Below are 20653 nucleotides of genomic sequence, written 5' to 3' on the forward strand. Positions count from 1 at the left end.
AGCTAATTTTTTGTATTTTTAGTAGAGACACGGTTTTGCCATGTTGCCCAGGCTAGTCTTGAACTCCTAAGCTCAAGCGATCCTCCCACCTTGGCCTCCCAAAGTGCTAGGATTACAGGCATGAGCCACCATACCCAGCCTCATTTTTTACATTTGATACCCAATCTCTGGCCACATAGCTGGGCCCCCTCTTCTCTACTTTGAATATTTTTCCCATCTCTTCTTTAGCTTGCGGTAATTCCCAATGCTCCTTCTTATTTCGTGGTTTCTCTTTTCACTAATCTGGGATAGGCTCTGAGATCTGACTTTCAACATATCAAATAGTCCACTAAGGTATTTTGCTGAGACCCCTGAAAGGAATTTTAAGCTAATAAATATCCTCCTCTTCATGTACTCCTATACAAGGTAATACAGAGCATTCTCACAAAGACCTTCCCATTTGAAGGAGAATGGGTGGAGAGTGTGAATAATGCAGCTCTGGGGAGAAAGAAGGAAAACTTTGAGAATGGAATATCTCAAAGAAAAGAGGCCAGAAGGACTTTCTAGGATTCTTTACTATGTGGAGAGAATGACTTACAGCCCATAGGAGTGGAGCACACCCTGTGAGGGTGGGTGTTCCAGACATGACAGTGATGAATGTTCAGAAGAGACAGTAGGGTCCTGCCCCCAGCGGGCTCAACACCCCACCCCATGCCTTCAAGTCACTTGAAATTTAGTAAAAGGCAACTCTTACTCTACATATTGGGGCTCAGGGGGAAGACAAATGAGTGTCAGATTAAGTGGACAAATATCAAGGAGAGACTTCTCCATGCAAGAGCAGAGTAAAAAGGAGATCCGGGCAGATGTGAATCATCAGAAGCATGTGTAAGATAAAAAGAAATGGCACGCAAATATGAAAGCCCATAACAACAAAAATGCATACAGTATTGCATAGAAATAACAAAAAATTCAATCTGCACGAAAATACAATCTAAAAAACAGAAGTAAATTCCAAGTGTGTTTCATGATATGAAAGAACTAAAAAGAAGTATATGAACTGAATAAACTAGCTTAATGCTGCAGTGAAATAGAATAAGCAGAGACGAGAAGGAAAGCTGCAGAGAAAAGGAACAATAAAGAAACTTCAAACACAGTTAGGGATTAATAAATAACACAGGAAGGGCAAGAAATCGAATAGACATGGCTGGGAAAAAAATCCTGATAGAGAAAAGGTTTCAGAAAATCACAGTAATCACAGAGGAGAAATACCAGGAGACTAAAGCAATTAAGGAAAAGATGACAGATTTGAAGGGATAACGACATAAGGATAATTAGAGTTCTGCAAATACGGAACCCAAGACATTGACCAGAAAGAATATTCACAGATAAAAATGAGTAAAATATCCCTGTAATGGAGGAAAAATAAAACCCGTTTAAAGGGGTACAGTGTTTGAGGGAAAACAGAACAATCAATACCTTTAACCTGGTTAAGCTACTAAACTTTAAGACTAAAGACAGAATTCTTCAGGCATTCAGGTAGATAAACAAGTAATTTATAAGGGACAAAAATCAGCCTTGGATTTCTCTACAGCAGCATTCAATGCCAGTAAACATTGCAGTAGAGTAATACTGGTAATGTTCTGAGGGGCAGAAAGTGAGATTCAAGTAATTATAGCCAGCCAAAGCTGGCTATAATTTTCCTTTCCTTTCAATAGAAAGGAAACAGGAAGTCATACTCAAACATGGAAGAATCTAAGAAATATCACATATGGCACTTGTTTAAAAGTGACTTGACTAAATAGAACCAATGATGAGATTAAATTTTTTCATTAATAATAGTGGATAAAATGCAATTAAAAAGAGAAGGCCATTGCTATGTCATATAATCACAGAAATAGTAAACTCATGAACACAACAAAAACTAAGCAACTGGGCTGGGTGCAGTGGCTCACACCTGTAATCCCAATACTTTGGGAGGCCAAGGCGGGCAGATCACTTGAGATCAGGAGTTTGAGACCAGCCTGGCCAACCGTGGCGAAACCCCGTCTCTGCTAAAAATAAAAAAATTGGCTGGGCATGGTGGCACATGCCTGTAGTCCCAGCTACTTGGGAGGCTGAGGCAGGAGAATCACACAAATCCAGGAGGTGAAGATTGCAGTGAGCCGGATTGCATCATTGCACTCCAGCCTGGATGACAGAGCAAGACTCCATCAAAAAGACAAAAACCAAAACAAAAAATTCAGCAACTGGAGAATGTTTATTGAACTAAGTGTAAATGTTATAAAACTTGACAAAATAGAAAATTAAATATAGCTAATAAAAATGTTCGTGAAGAAAACAAGTGTAAGAATATAATTTCACATTTCATAGCAGAGAATCAATAGTTTTGGGGTCTTTTTTTTTTTTTGAAATTGACAGCAGTGAAGAGAGGTGACTTGTTCCATCAAATGCTAAAACATTAAAATGCCTCTACAGAAATTAAAACAATGTGCTACTGAAGGAAGAATGGGCAACTAATTCACTGGAACAGAATGGAGTCTGTAAACCAACCTATGTTTATATGGGAATTGGGTGTACATAAGGTATGTCATGTTAAATCAATGGGATTATTTAATAAGTTATTTTAGAAAAAAGTCTAAATGTTAAAAATAAGATAATATCTCAGAACATATAACACAAGAAACCCTTAATATTTTAAAATTATAAGAGTTTAAAAAGGGGAAATAAAAGAAAAAGTAAAAAGAAATTATAAGCAGTTTCTGAGTAGGTAAAGGACTTTATCATATGACACGTTATCATACGAAGAAGAAGAAAAATAAAATGGTGTTAAAAGTGACTACTTGAAATTTTAAATGTTTGTATGTTAAAAACCACCAGAAAAATGATTAAAATTAAATACAGACTGGGGAAGTTTTGCATCATATACAAAATTGACAACTAATATCTTCCATATGTGAATAACTTCTACAATTCAGTAAGAAAATGAAGGAATAGGCCAGGCACGGTGTCTTATGCCTGTAACCCCAGAACTTTGGAAGGCTGAAGCAGGTGGATCACCTGAGCTTAGGAGTTCGAGACCGGCCTCCACAAAAAAAAAAAAAAAAAAAAAAAAATTAGCCAGGTGCTGTGGCACATGCCTGTAATCCCAGCTATTTGGGAGGCTGAGGCTCAAGAATCACTTCAACCCAGGAGGTGGAGGCTGCAGTGAGCCTAGGTGGTGCCACTGCACTCCAGCCTGGGCGACAGAGCAAGACCCTGTCTCCAAAAAAAAAAAAAAAGAAAATGAATGAACAGATCAGTAACAAAAAGAAGGAACAACAATAGTTTCTTTTACTTGAAGATAAATGCATATTTAAAAATACCAGCGAACCACCTTGGCTAACACAGTGAAACCCCGTCTCTACTAAAAATACAAAAAATTAGCCGGGCGCAGTGGCGGGCGCCTGTAGTCCCAGCTACTTGGGAGGCTGAGGCAGGAGAATGGCGTGAACCTGGGAGGCGGAGCTTGCAGTGAGCCGAGATCGCGCCACTGCACTCCAGCCTGGGCGACAGAGCAAGACTCTGTCTCAAAAAAAGAAAACAAACAACAACAACAACAACAACAACAACAAAACCTGTGAAATACCAGGTCTGTTTAGTTTTATTCCATGATTTTTTTTTAAATTGGATAAAACACAAGGTAGGTGAAGTTTCAGGCAATAGGCACTACAAAGTAGCATAAATTTTTTTATTGTTTTTGTCGTTTTGAGACAGAATTTCGATCTTGTCGCCTAGGCTGGAGTGCAGTGGCGCCATCTCGGCTTACCGCAACCTCCACTTGCGGGGGTTCAAGCGATTCTCCTGTCTCAGCCTCACAACTAAGTGGGACTACAGGTGCCTGCCACCACGCCTGCCTAATTTTTGTATTTTTAGTAGAGACGGGGTTTCATCGTATCAGTCAGGCTGGTCTCAGACTCCTGACCTCAGGTGATCTGCCCGCCTCGGCCTCCCAGAGTGCTGAGATTACAGGCGTGAGCCATCAAGTCCAGCCATTAGCACAATATTCTGGGGGGAAACAATATGGCAGTTTATTGTATCAAAACCTTAAAAAGTCCGGACGCGGTGGCTCATGCCTGTAATCGCAGCACTTTGGAAGGCCGAGGCAGGCGAATCACGTGAGGTCGGGAGTTCGAGACCAGCCTGACCAACATGGAAAACCCCCATCTCTACTAATAAGACAAAATTAGCGGGGAGTGGTGGCACATGCCTGTAATCCCAGCTACTTGGGAGGCTGAGGCAGGAGAATCGTTTGAACCATGGAGGTGGAGGTTGCAGTGAGCCGAGATTGCACCATTGCACTCCAGCCTGGGCAACAAGAGTGAAACTTCATTTAAAAAAAAAAAAACCTTAAAAACTATACAGACCCTTTATGCAACAATTTTACCTTCAGGAATTTATCCTAAAGAAATAGTTGCTGAGGCAAGAGGATCACTTGAGGCTAGGAATTCAAGGCCAGCCTGGGTAACATAGAGAGACCCCATCTCTACAAAAAATCAAATAAATTATCTGGGCAATTATCCAAACATGGCAGTGCATGCCTGTGGTCCCAGCTACTGTGAAGGCTGAGGTGGGAGGATTGCTTGAGCCCAGCATTTGAGGCTGCAGTGAACTATGATAGCACCACTGCACAATACTCAATTATTTGTTATTTTTCAGATTTTTGCCAGTCTGATAGTTGAGAAATATCAGAATTACATTTTCTTCTCTATGGATCCACTCATACCACTTAGTGTATTCATTTATTCAATAAATATTTATTCAAACATTTATTGAACATCTACTATGTACAAGGACGCTGTTCTCTTCTAGGCTTTTGGGCTATATCCATTACAACAGAGATGAAGGTCCCTGCCTTCTTACAAAAAGCTTATAAAATAACAGCAATGTTAAAGTGTTTTAAACTGACTTTTATTTATACCTTTATCTCAAGAGATGCAAGCTACTGTTGATGAAGTGGAAAAGGTTTTTTATGATAGCTGACTATATGGTATCATAAGATGGACACTGAACTTGGAATTAGGAAACTTGGACCTGAGCCTGAGCCTTGCCTTTCACTAGCTGTGTAATGTTAAGTAATTCACTTAAATATCACTTGGTTTTATTTCGCCATAACGTGGGGGGTATTGGACCAGATGGTTTGGGCAGTTCTTCTGCTCTATTAGGATGTGGCTCTATGTTAAACTGTTGTACCCCGAGACCAAAATGATTAAACTAAGATGTGACCCCAAAAGATATGTAAATGAGTTGCCCACTGATGAGAAATAAAGACCCATTTGAAGGTGAGGGATCTTGATTTGAACCTCAAAGTCATTAACAGTACAAATGCTACCTTCCTACGTTTCTCCTGTGCTGTGGGTCACACTGCCTCTTATCTGAGAGGGTCAGCTTCTGAGGACTGTCTGTGACCAGGGTCTGTTTCATCACTACTATGCTTTACTTCAATGAGACAAAGGTATCGAATATATTTTCAAATGTGAAATGAAAGAAAGCAAAAAATAATTATTTTTGATATAAAATAATGTTTTATTTCCAAAAAATTCTCCTACATGGTTTTTTAAATATAAAATCTTCTAGTCATTTTTGTAAAATTAAACAAGATACAGTTTACACACAGCTTTTCCTGGAGGTGATAACTCTGCTCAGAGGCTGTATGATTTGGCCAGATATTGCCAAACTCCCCTCCATGGCGGGCAGTAGTATTTTGCACTCACACCAGCGATGTCTTAGTGTGCCTGTCTCCCCACAGCCTCACCACAGCGTGCATTGGTTTCCTAGTGTAATTTCAATTTGCACCACTCGTGTGATGACCAAGGTTGAGGTTCCAGACCCTTTTTGTTGGTTCCTTATTAGAGCACTTCGGATGGAGATGGGGAGTTTTACTTGCTCTAACGGGGGATCTTGGCCTAGTGTAATAACTCATAGGTGGGCCTGATGCAGACCAGTGTGCAGGTGAGTAATACTTTGGATCCTGAAGAGTCATAGAGAATTATGGTTTTGTTCATGCTGCTTTTTGGGGAGTGGGTTGGAATACTTTTGCTTTTTCTTCCCATCTTACCATGAACAAATTCTCCAATCCTTTGAGGCACACCTCAACTCTCACTCCCTCCATTTAAACTCCTCATCACCCCTTTCCAAATTAGTCTCTCTTTCATGAAACACTCGACCTTGACCTTTCTTACGGCTCTTACTGTTGTTCCATGGAGTCTCCTTTTCTGGACACTTCTCATCTCTCACCGGCTGTGAGCTCTGTGAGGGCTGGGGCAGCCTTTGCCTATTCAGCTGTTCCAGAGCACCCTGCATGAAGCAGGAGCTCGAACTGTTGGGGCAGGGACTGCAGAAAACAGGGAGGGGCTGAAATGTCACAGCCGTGTCTGTCTGGGGAGTCCTGTGTGGTGATAGCTGCATCTCAGGCATGCATTTGTTCTCCTAAGCAGTGAGAATATCCACTAACATCTACTGGAAACATATCATTAACTTTACAGGGGAAACCCCCTCTGAAGCAAGCAGAAAGCCCCCTGCTGGGAACGGCACACAGCATGGGGCTGAAGAGGTGTGCAAGGTTAGGAATATAGGAACCAGAAATCTGGTCTATATGGAAAATAGCAGCTCATTAGCACGTGTTAAGCATGGGCCAGGGTGGGTCCCCTGTCAATGCTGCTGGGTGTTTGGTCACTGGGCAGGACTCACCCCACTGTGACCAGGCTTGACAGGCTGTCGGCTTGGCCATCCGGTTTCCTCAATGATAAAATGACACCGTCTCTTCATTCTCACCCATGCATCTTCAAATTCCTTTTTCTTGGAACCCATATTCGGCAAGAACACCTCTGGTTTTTACTGTTTTTCAAGCAGGCTTCCCTGCCGGGAAGAAAATTTGGCAACCCATTGACAGGAATACTGCTGTACACTTGGCTATTACATTCAGTTAAAATAAAAATAGTGCTTATTTTTTCAATTATAAAAACAATACATACTTATAATAGAAAATTGGGAAGCATTAAAAACTAGAAAGGAAGAAATAATTATCCATGACTTCACTGCCTAGAACACCTACTGTTAACATTTTAGTGGATTTCCTTCCAGTCATTTTCTATGAATATTTATGTCCTTGGATTCATTTTCTGGGTATACTCTTCATCTTGCACTTTTTTTTCTTTTCTTTTCTCTTTTTTTTTTTTTGAGATGGAGTCTTGCTCTGCAGCCCAGGCTGGTGTGCAGTGGTGCAATCTCGGCTCACTGTAACCTCTGCCTCCCAGGTTCAAGTGATTCTCCTGCCCTAGCCTCCTGGGTAGCTGGGATTACAGGAGCCCGCCCCCACACCTGGCTAATTTTTGTAGTAGAGACGGGGCTTCACCATGTTGGCCAGGATGGTCTCAAACTCCTGACCTCAAGGGATCTGCCTGCCTCTTACACTTTTAACTTCAAGTTGTAGCATGAGCATTTGTCCAGAATGGATAAACTTTGAAGATATTTAGTATCTGGCATTTTACATAAATTCTTCAGACATCAGTACAATGAAAAGTATTTCTATTCACAACAATAGAGACTCATTGTAACAAAAAAGCAAAGATCGCAGGAATATGTAATTTAGAAAGCAAGTTCCTTGTACTCCTTCCTCCCCAGATATAATCACCATTATTGGTTAAGGTTTTCTTTACATACATTAATATTTATATATGTAAATGAATGAGCAATTTTTTATTTTTCTTAATGGTTACATTATGAAGTCATCAGAAGATAGGGAAGTATGCAGAATAAAATGGGGACTGCTCCCGGATTCCCAACCTCGGCCTCCACTCCCTTCTCTAGAGGAAATAACAGTGAAGGATTTGAAAAGTATTCTTCCAGCTGTGTTCCAAGGCCTTTACGCACATATGTACACACGCTGATATGTGTTGTTGATGCACATATTCCTTCCATGCTGTGGCTGTGTGTATTCCTTTGCATATTGTCAATGGCTGCTTTTGCACTGGAGGAGCAGAGTTAAGTATGTGTCACAGAGACTGTGCTGCTCTCAAAGCCACATGACCTTCGCCACCTGGTTTTATGCCCATGAATGTGTTACTTTACATGGCAAAGTGCCTTTGCAGATTAATTAAGGTAGATGGACTTTAAAACAGGGAAGTTATCCTGGGTTTTGAGAGTGGGTCCAGTGAAATCACATAGGCCTTCACAAGCGGAAGAGGAAGGCAGAGAGATTTGAGGCCTGGAGGGCTTGTGCTTGAGGGGCCAGTGGTGGGAAGCAGGGCTCTCAGTCCTATAGCCACAAGGAGCTGGCTTCTGTCCACAGCCTGAATGGTTCTTCCCCAGAGCCTCCACACAAGAGCCCAGCCAACCAATACCTTGATTTCAGGCACGTGAGACCTAGAGCAGAGAATCCAGCCATGCTGTGCCATCTTTCTGACCTGGAGGATGGAGAGAAAAGAGATCGTGTTGTTTTAAGTCACTGTGTTTGTAGTGATTTGTTATGCAGTGTAGAAAACTAATACAGGTTTGTTTGTTTACTATTGTAGATGTTACTATCTGGCTCTTTACAGGCAAGGTGCTGGGTTCCCTTATTTCCTTTTTAAGGGCTTCTGAACACTCCATGGTGTATTTCTATCGTAATTTATTTGACCACTAGAGGACAAAAGTTTTCTCAGACATCCAAGAAATACAGCAACAAAGTCTTTGTGCACATGACTAAATACCTCTTTAGGACTGATTTCTAAAACACAATTTCTTTTTTTATTTTTATTTTTTATTTCTTGAGATGGAGTCTTGCTCTGTCGCCCAGGTTGGAGTGCAATGGCATGATCTCGGCTCACTGCAGCCTCCACCTCCAGGGTTCAAGTGATTCTGGTGCCTCAGTCTCCACAGTAGCTGGGATTACAGGTGTGCGCCACCACGCCCAGCTAATTTTTATATTTTTAGTAGAGGTGAGGTTTTGCCATGTTGGCCAAATTGGTCTCAAACTCCTGACCTCAGGTGATTCACCTGCCTCGGCCTCCCAAAGTGCTGGGATTGCAGGCGTGAGCCACTGCGCCCGGTCTCGAATGATGATTTCTGATTGAAGGAGCATACTGATTTTAAATTTTGTTAGACACTGCAAAACTACCCTCCAGAGAGGTGACAGATAAGCTGAGGTGTGTGAGGTGCTGCTTAGACAGCAGGTACCAGGATGGCTGGTCAGGCTTGGGAAAGCTCTGAGACTTAGAGCCCTCCAGAAGGCTACAGAGTCCATTAACAAGGCTCTCTCATGGACCTGGAAGATGGCAGAAAGTTTGCATCAAGAGCCCTCTCTTGAAGCCTTCCAGCATCACTATCAAGCCTAAAGCAAGTCTGCAGCACAAAGTTAAGTGCTGACTGTAAGTGGATCGTTTCTGTTCACTTTAATTCATGTGATGCTCATAGCTAGTGGGTGAGGAAGGCCTTATCAGCCCTGTTTCAAACGGTATGTGCCACGTGCAGTGGTCTGTGTCCTGAAAGTGGCACAGATGAGCTTTGAACCCAGTTGCGTGAATCTAAAATCCAATCTCCACCACCCCACCAGAGGGGCAAGTCTCTCTCCTGTCCCTTCTGAAACAGCCTGCCCTTCAGAGCAGGCTTTTGCTGAGTGAGAACCGAGCTCAAGAGTGTTCCTGTTCTATTTTCTGGTTTGGATGCTGGTTGTGGAGGTGAACTCTGTGTGAGGATTCACTGGGCCGCCCCATTGGTGAATGTTTTGTATGTATACTACACTTTGATTTTTAAAATTTGCTTTAGGAAGCAAATTGAAAGACTGGATTGTCCACCTCATACAGCAAAACAAAGCATCTGCCCCCAAAGTCTGTGGTGGGAAATGATTTCCTTCTGAGACAGACAGCACCCGCAAAAAGGACTATAGCGTTCTCTTCCACCCATGTCACTAATTTTCTAACATAGACCATGCCACATGGCTGCTCTGCTCAGCAACTCCTCACTTCCCGGGCCCCAGCCCTGGCCTCTTGGCCTCTCAGTACTTTCCAACAGCCTTCCTGCCTCAGCCAGCCTTCACTTACCAGTTGCTGACCTCATGGAGCCATCATATAACTCTAGGCCTTCATCCACTTGGGATCCTCTACCCAAACACCCTAGCTTTGCTAAGAAAGTTCCAAATCTAACAGGAAACCAAGTACCTACCACAGGTTGTCACCTATGAGTGGTTGCTAAACAATGAGAACACATGGACACAAAGAGGGGAACAATAGACACCAGGGCCTACTTGAGGGCGGAGGCTGGGAGGAGGGGGAGGATCAGGAAAAATACCTATTGGATACCATACTTATTGCCTGGGTGATCTAATAATCTGTACGCCAAACCCTCATGACACAATTTACCTGTGTAACAAATTTGCACATGTACCTGTGAACCTAAAAGTTAAAAAAAAAATGTTCCAAACCTTACACAGTACCTGGTACATACTAGCCACCTGACATTTGATGACCAAATGAATGAATGAACTGTTACTCTGAGTCTAAACAGCCTTCAACAGACCCCCTCCCTACAAGCCTGTTCGTGAGCTCAGTTAGATTTCTTATATCAACTCGATCCCAAATCGTTGACCCACTGGCTTTGTTTCTTCACAATGAGGTCACATGCACCAGATAACCACCAGTTCACCTTCCCAAGGAAATCTCTTCTGGAATCTCCTGAACCACCCCAATCTGGATGGCATCACAGCTTTTCTTCTAGAATCTCTTCAACGTCATCTTGATGATACCCTTTGCGTCTCTCTACATTGGACCTACTATTTCTTGTATCCCCCATATTGTCTTCTCACTTGATTTAGGCTCTCATTTTGTTTGAGAACATCCTTCAGGAGTTTCTTGAGAAAGAATGTGTGGGACGTAAATGTTTTGAGAACTTACAACTGCAGGTGTCTTTATTTTACCCTTGCCCTCGGTTGGTAGCTTGACTGAGGAGAGAGGTCATCTGGGCAGGAGGTGGTTTTCGTGCAGAATGGAGGGCATGTTACTGCTCCTTTGCCAGCTGGGTTCTACCGTTGCTCTTTAGAAGCCCCTAAAACCTTCCCCCTCTCTCTCATTCCCTCTGTCACTGTGTGACTTCTGCACAAGCAGGCTCCCCTTCACCTTTGCCATGAGTGGAAGTTCCCAAGGCCTCCCCAGGAGCAGAGGCTGGCACCATGCTTCCTGGGCAGAATGCAGAACCATGAGCCAAATATACCTCTTTCCTTTATCAGTTTCCCAGCTCAGGTATTCCTTTATCACTAAGAAAGACACCTATGTCATAACCTCTGGAACCTGTGATCATGTTACTTTACATGACAAAAGGGACTTGGCAAATGGGACTAAGCTAAAGATTTCAGAATTGGGAGATTATTCTGGACTATCTGGGTAGCTCAATGTGATCACAAGGATCCCAATAAGAGAAGCAGAAGGGTCAGAGAAGGAGGTGTGAGGATGGAAGCCAGGGCTAGGGTGGGGAGAGGGAGAGAGAGACATGACAATGTTAACCTGCTGGCTCTGAAGATGGAGGAAGGGGCCACGAGCCAACCAATGCTGGTGGCCAGTAGAAGCCGGAAAAGGCAAAAAATAGATTTTCCCCTGGATCCTCCAGAAAGGAGCACTGAACAGCCAACACCTGGACTTTTTTTTTTTTTAATTTATTTATTATTATTATACTTTAAGTTGTAGGGTACATGTGCATAACGTGCAGATTTGTTACATATGTATACTTGTGCCATGTTGAACACCTGGACTTTTAGCCTTGTGAAACTCATTTTGGATTTCTGACCTCCAGAATTTATAAACTTACATTGTTTTAAGGCAAAAAAATGTGTAGTTCTTTTTTAATAGCAGCAATGGGAAATGAGCACAAACGCATTCTGTCATTCTGGTTCTTGATCTTTTCTTCTCTTTCTCTGTCTCTGCATGCTTGTGGGGCCTCTGTTTCCAGCGTCCTGAGGTTGCAGGATGATGTGCCTTGGTGGGTCCTTTCAATGTGGACACTCATCTTCTAGTTGCCAGAGTCCTCCCGCTCTGTCCCCATCCACCTTTGGGCTTCCTCTATTCTCTTTTTCTGAAACTCTTATTATTTGGATACTAAACCTCATGGACCAGCCCTTTCAGGTTCTTAACTTTTCTCCTTTATTTTCCAACTCTCTCTTTTTGTCTACCTTCTGCCCTTTTATCTTCTAAAGCTTCTTTTGAGCTTTTCATTCCAGCAATCATGATTTTAATTCCCACAAATTCTTTTTGGTTCCCTTCATGTTTATTTCTATTACATTCTGCTGTGTTTCATGGTTGCAATATCTTTTTTTTTTTTTTTTTTTATCTTCCTGGGGATATTAATGACTTTTTTTAAAAAAAGCTACTTGTGAAAAGCTCTTCTCCAAATTGCCATTCTCTGTTTGTCTTTATCCTGGTCCACATCCATCTCCATTCTAGTCCCACCTTTTGTGTTAGAGCTTTTCCTCTCATGGTCTCCACGTACCAGGATACTAACACACGTACTGGAATCTGCAGGCGTGACTGGCCTGCCAACCTGGAACTTCGCTGGAGGGTGCTGTGCTGAGTCATCCCACTGGGGTAGTCCCTGTGCTATCCCTCAAATTCCATCCAGAAAGATCCTCCAGTTTGTGGCCTCAGGGTGAAAACTTCCAAAAACTGATTGGGAAAGATGGCTAGAGACTTCAGCATCCAAAATACACATCATCTTTTACTTAGATGTGTTGGTATGACAATGCTGACCTCAGCTGTGCTGCTGTTCCCAGTGCAAAAGACTCACTTTTTATTCTCTCCCCAAAATAAACCTCTCATCTTCTGCTAGGTTGGGAGAAGAACAATCACCAAAAATGCAGAGTGGGGAGCGGGCCTGAGTGTTGGACATCTCCTTAAACAAACCTTCCTGCAGCCTCCGGGTCACCATGCTTGTCACCTCTACTGCCAGAGACATTGAGTGCCTTGAAGTCCTGGGCTCTCCGGGGATTCTGGGGGGTAATTCTGACTGAGTTTCATCTTTCTCCACCGCCAGCTCAGGGCTTGGTCTTCCTGGGGCTGCCAGTTGTGTCATTTCCATGCTCCCTCTGCATTCCAGCTTCCAGGACTGTGCTGCAATGCCTCCTCTCCTTTAAAGCAAGTCTTCTATCGTCACCAGCAAGGGGCCATGGAAGGAACAGATTAGACTACTCAATCTGCTCTCTCCGCCTGGCGTACCTACCATGTGATTCACCTACAGAGAGTTGGTTTGTTTTGGGTTTTTTGTTTTGTTTTGTTTTTGTTTTTTTGAGACTGAGTTTCGCTCTTGTTGCCCAAGCTGGAGTGCAGTGGCTTGATCTCGGTTCACCACAAACTCCGCCTCCCGGGTTCAAGCGATTCTCCTGCCTCAGCCACCCGAGTAGCTGGGATTACAGGCACCCACCACCACACCTGGCTGATTTTGTACTTTTAGTACAGATGGGGTTTCTCTATGTTGATCAGGCTGGTCTGAAACTACCGACCTCAGGAGATTCGCCTGCCTCGGCCTTCCAAAGTGCTGGGATTACAGGTGTGAGCCACCGCCCCTGGCCAAGAATTGGTTTTTAATATTTCCTTCCTCCATACAACAGAATTCTTTTCAACAATGATCATTAAACTAAGGAGTAATAATAATGTCTAGAAAAGAACTGCTGTAGATAGTGAAAATTTTCTATTAAACTTTGTATATGTAATCATGCTGGCACATATGTTAAAAAAAGGTTAAAAAGCCATGGATTAATATTTTTTAATCATAATTTTTAAAGGGGATTATTTCACTGCAGTTCACACACTGTTTCATTGTTTCACATTTTAAACAGAAATAGCCGGGCACAGTGTCTCACACCTGTAATCCCAGCACTTTGGGAGACTGAAGCAGGCGGATCACCTGAGGTCAGGGGTTCGAGACCTGCCTGGCCAACATGGTGAAACCCCATCTCTACTAAAAATACAAAAATTAACCAGGCATGGTGGCACTCGTCTATAGTCGCAGCTACTCGGGAGGCTGAGGAGAAGAATCGTTTGAACTGGAGAGGCAGAGGTTGCAGTGAGCTGAGATTGCACCACTGCACTCCAGCCTGGGCGACAGAGTGAGACTCCATCTCAAGTAAATAAACAAATAAATATTTTAAATAGGAATAAAAACTTCAAGTTACCTATAAAAGAGTAACAGAACTGAAGTAATTCAAGTTCTGTTTCTTCCCCTGCGGAATCACTGTTAGCATTGTTTATTTTGAATCTACTGCCTAAAAGCAGGAACACGTTGTGTGCAGACCATTGACAGGTTGGAAATAGGAGTTCAGAGAGAGCTTACCTGATTCCAAACTTACAAGCAATGTGTGCAGCTGAGTCTGCCGGCACTGGGGGCCAACTTTGTAACTGGGAGTTCTCTGAATTAACTTCCAATAGCATGCGTTGTTGATTAAAGAGTAAGAAATAAAAATGTGCTAACTCAAAGTGTGCATATACACACTGAAAATTTAGCATGTTTTATTACATATTGATTTTATATATTTCCTTAAATATACATTTATTCTATATATAAATTTGAAATACATGTATAATTTGAATGTGTGTGTGTGTGTTTATATATATATATATAAAATGTCTCCATTGTCGGTGCCTCCTCATCCCTGAATCTGGGGCAACTGTTTCCACTGCACTGCCCTTAGGACATATGTCACATTCTGGAAATTCTAAAAAACCATTTTTAATGAAAAATTATTTGACCACCCACAATCCTCCAGATAGCAGTAGGAAGTTTTTACCTGTTCTCTTAATATACATATTTAACGGAGTCCTCTTCTGGGTCATGTTGGCTCACTGCCACTAGGTCAGGCAAGTCCCTGTTACCAGCACCTTCAGTTTAACGCCGAAATCAAAACCCCTCCTCTGATGAAGTTCAGGAGCAGCTTCCGCTCCCATCCAGCTCCATGAGAGTGGATGATTTCCCTGGCCATATGGCAGGTGGAGGGAGTGATTAACCCCCTGTGAGGCCTCTGTGTTCCTTGGCTCTGCCGGCTCCTCCGTCCTCGAGCAGCCCGAGGCCCACCTGTGAATCTTGAGCATCTGCCGGCAGGCCCAGCCTGGTCATCAGCAGCTCTATGGCTTTTGATCTCACCCACGGAAATTCACGTTTGTGTGACTGTATTTTACAAGACAGCTGCCCCCTTACTTTTCTGCCTCAGCGTTTGCGCTTTCCTTTGCACGTTGTCACCAGTGATAAAGCTGATGCTGTCTCCAAGGGTGGGTGAAGCTGATAGCCCTCTCTCCCCTGGCTTCATCCAAGGCCCACCCACAGTGCTGGGCCTGCGTGAGCAAGGGACCCTTGCTTTTTTCTTTTTTAAATGTAGATGTGCAACTATATGTTTTATTTTCTGTACTGTCCTGGAAGAAGCAACAGGTCAGCCAGACCAGAGACCCTCTTGAATATGTAGCCTCAAGTTAACCCTCTTACAGAAAACTCAAACTCTTTCCCTTCATCATTTCATCTTTTTCTCCTACAACTTTTATTTTGACAAACTTCAAATACACCCCAAAATTAAAAGAATAATATAATGAAAAATGATATAACATGTCAATTCACCAACTGTTAACATTCTATCACATTTTATTTTAGCATTTTCTCTCTTCATATACACACACATACACACATATACATTTTAAAAACTCACTTGAAATTAAATTTCAGTCATATTCTACCTGTAAATACATCAACATGTATTTCTTAAGAGATATTCTCCTGCACAACACTCAGCAAATTTAACATTATTGATACACAGTGTTGCTTAATATATAGTTTATATTCAAATTTTCCCGATTGTACAAGCAACATCCTTTACAGATTTGTTTGATCAATAACTTAATCAAAGATGGCTTCCATTTGCTGTACTTCTTCATCGCCTTTAAGTTAGAATAGTTCCCCTTCCTTTATGTGCACCTGTGTATGTGTTTCATGACATTAATATTTTTAGAGCCCAGGCTAGTTGATTTCCAGAATGCCCTGGATTTGAGTTTTCCTGAAGCTTATATGTGATTAAATTTGGGTTATATGTTCTTGAAAAGAATACCAGAGAAGTGATGCTTTGTCTCCAGTGCAACTCAACAGGTGGGACATGATGTCTCTTTGCTCCTTTATTGCCCAAATTAGGATTGCTCTGGCTGGGCATGTTGGCTCACACCTGTAATCCCAGCACTTTGGGAGGCCAAGACAGGCAGATCACTTGAGGTCAGGAGTTCGAGACCAGGCTGGCCAAAATAGTGAAACCCTGTCTTTACTAAAAATACAAAAATTAGTCAGGTGGGGTGGCACATACCTGTAATCCCAGCTACTCAGGAGGCTGAGGCAGGAGAATCACTTGAACGCGGGAGGTGGAGGTTGCAGTGAGCCAAGATCATGCCAATGCACTCCAGCCTGGGCGACAAACCAAAACTCTGTCTCAAAAAAAAAAAATTAGGATTGATAACTTCATTAAGGTATCAGTAGAGATAGAGATGGCCCTCCCTCTTTGCAAGAAACCAGGCTTTTAAATCCTTTCTTGCATTGTAGTTTCTATCCAAGTGCTGTGCACATAGTAACTGACAGTCAAATTAGAAGAAAAGCAAACATCTGTTGGGCTTTCTCTGTTTTGTTTTTTTTTCTTTTTTTGGAGACAGAGTCTCACTCTGTTGCCCAGGCTTGAGTGCAGTGGCACGATCTCGGCTCACTGCAAGCTCCGCCTTCCAGGTTCACGCCATTCTCCTGACTCAGCCTCCCGAGTAGCTGGGACTATAGGCACCTGCCACCATGCCCGACTAATTTTTTGTATTTTAGTGGAGACGGGGTTTCACCATGTTAGCCAGGATGGTCTTGATCCTCTGACCCCGTGGTCTGCCCGCCTTGACCTCCCAAAGTCTTTTGGGCTTTCTCTACAGGTCACATATAGTATCTCACTTAATTCTGTCAACCTGAGAGTCATCGTTATCCTCATTTTACGGATGAGGTAGTTAAGCTGAGAAAGATTAGGTGGCACCCTAACAGGTATACTGGGAGTCAGACGCATGATCTGTTTCATTTCCCTGCCCTGCCCTAATGAGAAGTCTGTTTCCATCTCCTTAGTCTGAGGCAGTGGAAATGGTGCCTGACTTGTTTCTGTCAACTTTGGCAATGGGAATACCCTGGGGCTCTGAAAACCTCCACTGGCCAGACATGGTGGAAAGTGTCTTTAAAACCATGTCAGAGCTCCTGCTTCCAAAGCACATGTTTGGGTCAGCATTCATTGATTACTTGCTAACATCAAGTAACCTCTTAAATCCTGAAAATTCTAGTGAGAAATCAGACAGTCACTAACAAGTCAGCATGTCAGAATAAATAAAGCAGAAAATTGAAGCACGTTATGTTGGCTTTCCCAAAGGCATTCTAGAGATCACTCGTAGAGCACTCAAAGGCACAAAAAGGCGGGGCTGCTCGTGGCCTCTTGGCATCCCAGCTCCCTTTCTTTCACATGGAAATAGGACCTCCCATTTTTAGCTGGGCAGATGGCTGCCCATATGGCGGCCCAGAATAAGAACTACATTTCCCAGCCTTCCTTATAGCCAGGCTCCATCCCATCAGCACACCATGTGAGCCACATGTGAAATTCCCAGCTGCACCCTTAGGGGAAAGAGGCCTGTCCTTCCTCTCCCGCTTTCATCTGGAGCGTAGAAGGTGGACGAGGTGAATATAGACTGTACTGTGAATATAGCAATGGTGGAGGTGAATAGGGATGCCTTGTGACTAGGGATATGGCTGGGTGGAACACAGATGTGCAAGGGTGAGTGGGCCCCACATGGGACCATGTGAATGGGGCCATGTCCTGGGATGGCTAAAGGAGCTGCGGTCTCTGGCTGAAAACCCTCTTACCAGCCCTGAACTGCTCATGCCTATACTATTATGTAAGAGAAATACACATCTTTCTTTCTAAAGCCACTCTGATTTGGGAACATTGTTTAAGACAGCTGAACCCATGTCCAAACTAACACCCCAGGCCAAATCAACTTCATCTTCCCCCAACTCTCCTTGTCCACTTACACTGCCATTCTAAGCACAGCTGGCACCTCCACACATGCTTTTGCTGATGAGCCTTGCATAGGCCATTTCCTCTCTTCCCCTCTTTTCCTCTGCCTGGTAAACTCCTGCTCAACCTTCCACACTCCACCCAGATACCCACTCCTCCTGGAGCCTCCCCTACCTCCCATCCCTTGCCAGGCAGGATTCATTACTTCTTCCTCTTTGAGCCTATATGAAAGTGTCTGTAGCTCTCTTAGCATTTACCAGGCGGTGCCCTAATTATTTGCTGCTGTGTTGATCTCTCAAACTAGACTGAAGTTTCCTTAGAATCAGGGACCTGATTTTCTTCAGGTTTGAATCCCCAGCACTAACTTTGTAAAAGGCACTAGGACTGGATGAATGAACACAGATGATATAATTACATGTGTACCCATACAGATCTTCATTCTTTTAAAAAGTGTTTCCTTCTTTGCTAAGACAACACTTGTAAATAGCACACCTATTCCTCCTACAGAAACTCAATGAGCACAAATCTACTCTTACGTAATGTATAAGCCAGGAGATTCATCATACATTGCATGAAAACCTGCTTTGTAGATTTGTCAGGTCTCCTTAACAAAACAATCCTGCCATAGACTCACCCGCCCTAGTATTGCAGCGACTGCAGGATTTTAAATCAAAGCCTTTTCTCAGTCTCTCTCTGTCTCGTTTCAGCTCAGAGCAGGCAATCTGGACTGCAGTACTAGCAGTTTCCAGAAAATGCTCAGGCGTGCTCACAGCTAACAAAGAGCTGAGCGCTGTTTCCTGCCCTGGAACACTGGAGAGTTCAAGGGCTTCTGAGGCTAGAGTGTTCTGATCCAGTGAGTGTCATGCTTTGCTTTGATTCTGTGTCAGATATCACACCAACTCCAGCAAGTCGGCAAGTGCATTTTATACTAATTTTGTAATTACACTAATATTGTTATTCAAAGTTAATTGTCCCTGTCTAGAAATAGAATTCTAGCATTTTCTAGGTTTGACACAACTTGTGTGCAAGTCTTAGAACCCTTCCCTGCCCATGGCATGCTGCTGGATGTGTCTCAGAACTCATCTGGAAACCCTCTGAGACTGAATCTGCCCCATTTTAAACACTCCTATAGATGGCCTCTCTGTTCTCATGTCGAGCATGGATTTTATTTTTATAGAGGTTTATCTTAAATATCCTTAATTTGTAAAAATCCTGATATTATTCTCAGAAAAAATTCCACTGTCCAGCTCATCCCTCAAACTGAGAATTTTTAAAATCAACTGAGAACACGGATTCCCTCCTCTGGGCATGCACTACTAAACTATAGAATGCCTATATGATCCATTTATGTGCTTTTTTGCTTATTTGCTGTCTCCTTGAGCTAATACGTAAGCTTCAGTGAGAGTGGGCACCTGTTAATTCTCGCTGTATCCCCAACACCTGGCACGTGGGAGGCACTCGATGGATCTGTGAAGTGAATGCATGATTGTGTCTTCTTGTGTAGATGCATTTGCTGCCTCAGGTGATCACTCAAGTGGGCCATGCCTGGGCTACTGGAAAAGCAGAGGCTTGTTTTGAGTGCTTGTCGCCCTACTGTCTTCACTTCTCCTCCTTCCCTCTGTCAAGCATGTGGCACCAGGCTGATCCCCAGGCCTCTGCTCTTGCCACCAACACACGCTGTCTCCCCTTATGGTTCGTGATTTTTGTTTTGTTTCCCTGATTTCCTTCAAGCACTCCCTCAGGTTAATTAGATTAACCAATTTGTCCATAACATGGATCATTTTAAACGCCTTAACTACTCTGGACAAAAATTAAGATTGGCTGGGCACAGTGGCTCACACCTGCACTCCCAGCACTTTGGGAGGCCAAGGCGGGTGGATCACAAGATCAGGAGTTCAAGACCAGCCTGGCCAAGATGGTGAAACCCTGTCTCTATTAAAAGTACAAAAATTAGCCAGGCATGGTGGCGGGTGCTTGTAATCCCAGCTACTCGGCAGGCTGAAGCAGAGAACTGCTTGAACCCAGGAGGTGGAAGTTGCAGTGAACTGAGATCGTGCCACTGCACTGCAGCCTGGGTGACAGAGCAAGACTCCATCTAAAAAACCAAAAATTAAGGTTATTTTCAGAAGATAGTGACAAAAATATGTTTTTCTATTCAAAAGGGACTAAATCAGGACAGTCTTAAGTAAGCAGACAAGGAAGGCTGTCAGTTTCTTATGTAACAGTGATATCAGGGGACAAGGATATCATTGATACAATGATACTATTGTTACATAAGGAGAGAGAGAGAGAGAAGAGGAGAGAGACTGCATACTGCCAAGTTTTCAACAGACACAGAGTCCCATTCAACAGATATTTATTAAACTTCTACTCTGCACCAGGTGCTCTTCTAGATGCTGAGGACAAGACAGACAAGATCCCTGTTCTCTAGGAACATCCATCCTACATCACCACTGTCCAGTGGAAATAGAGTGGGAATCACAAATGCAAGCCACATGGCATTCTAAAATTTTCTAGTAGGCCTGGACAGCATAGCAAGACCCCATCTCTACAAAATTAAAAATTAGCCAGGTGTGGTGGCATGTGCCTATAGTCCCAGCTACTTGGGAGACGGAGGTGGGAAGAATG

This window comes from Macaca nemestrina, chromosome 2 (assembly GCF_043159975.1).
Source record: "Macaca nemestrina isolate mMacNem1 chromosome 2, mMacNem.hap1, whole genome shotgun sequence".
Lineage (NCBI taxonomy): Eukaryota > Metazoa > Chordata > Mammalia > Primates > Cercopithecidae > Macaca > Macaca nemestrina.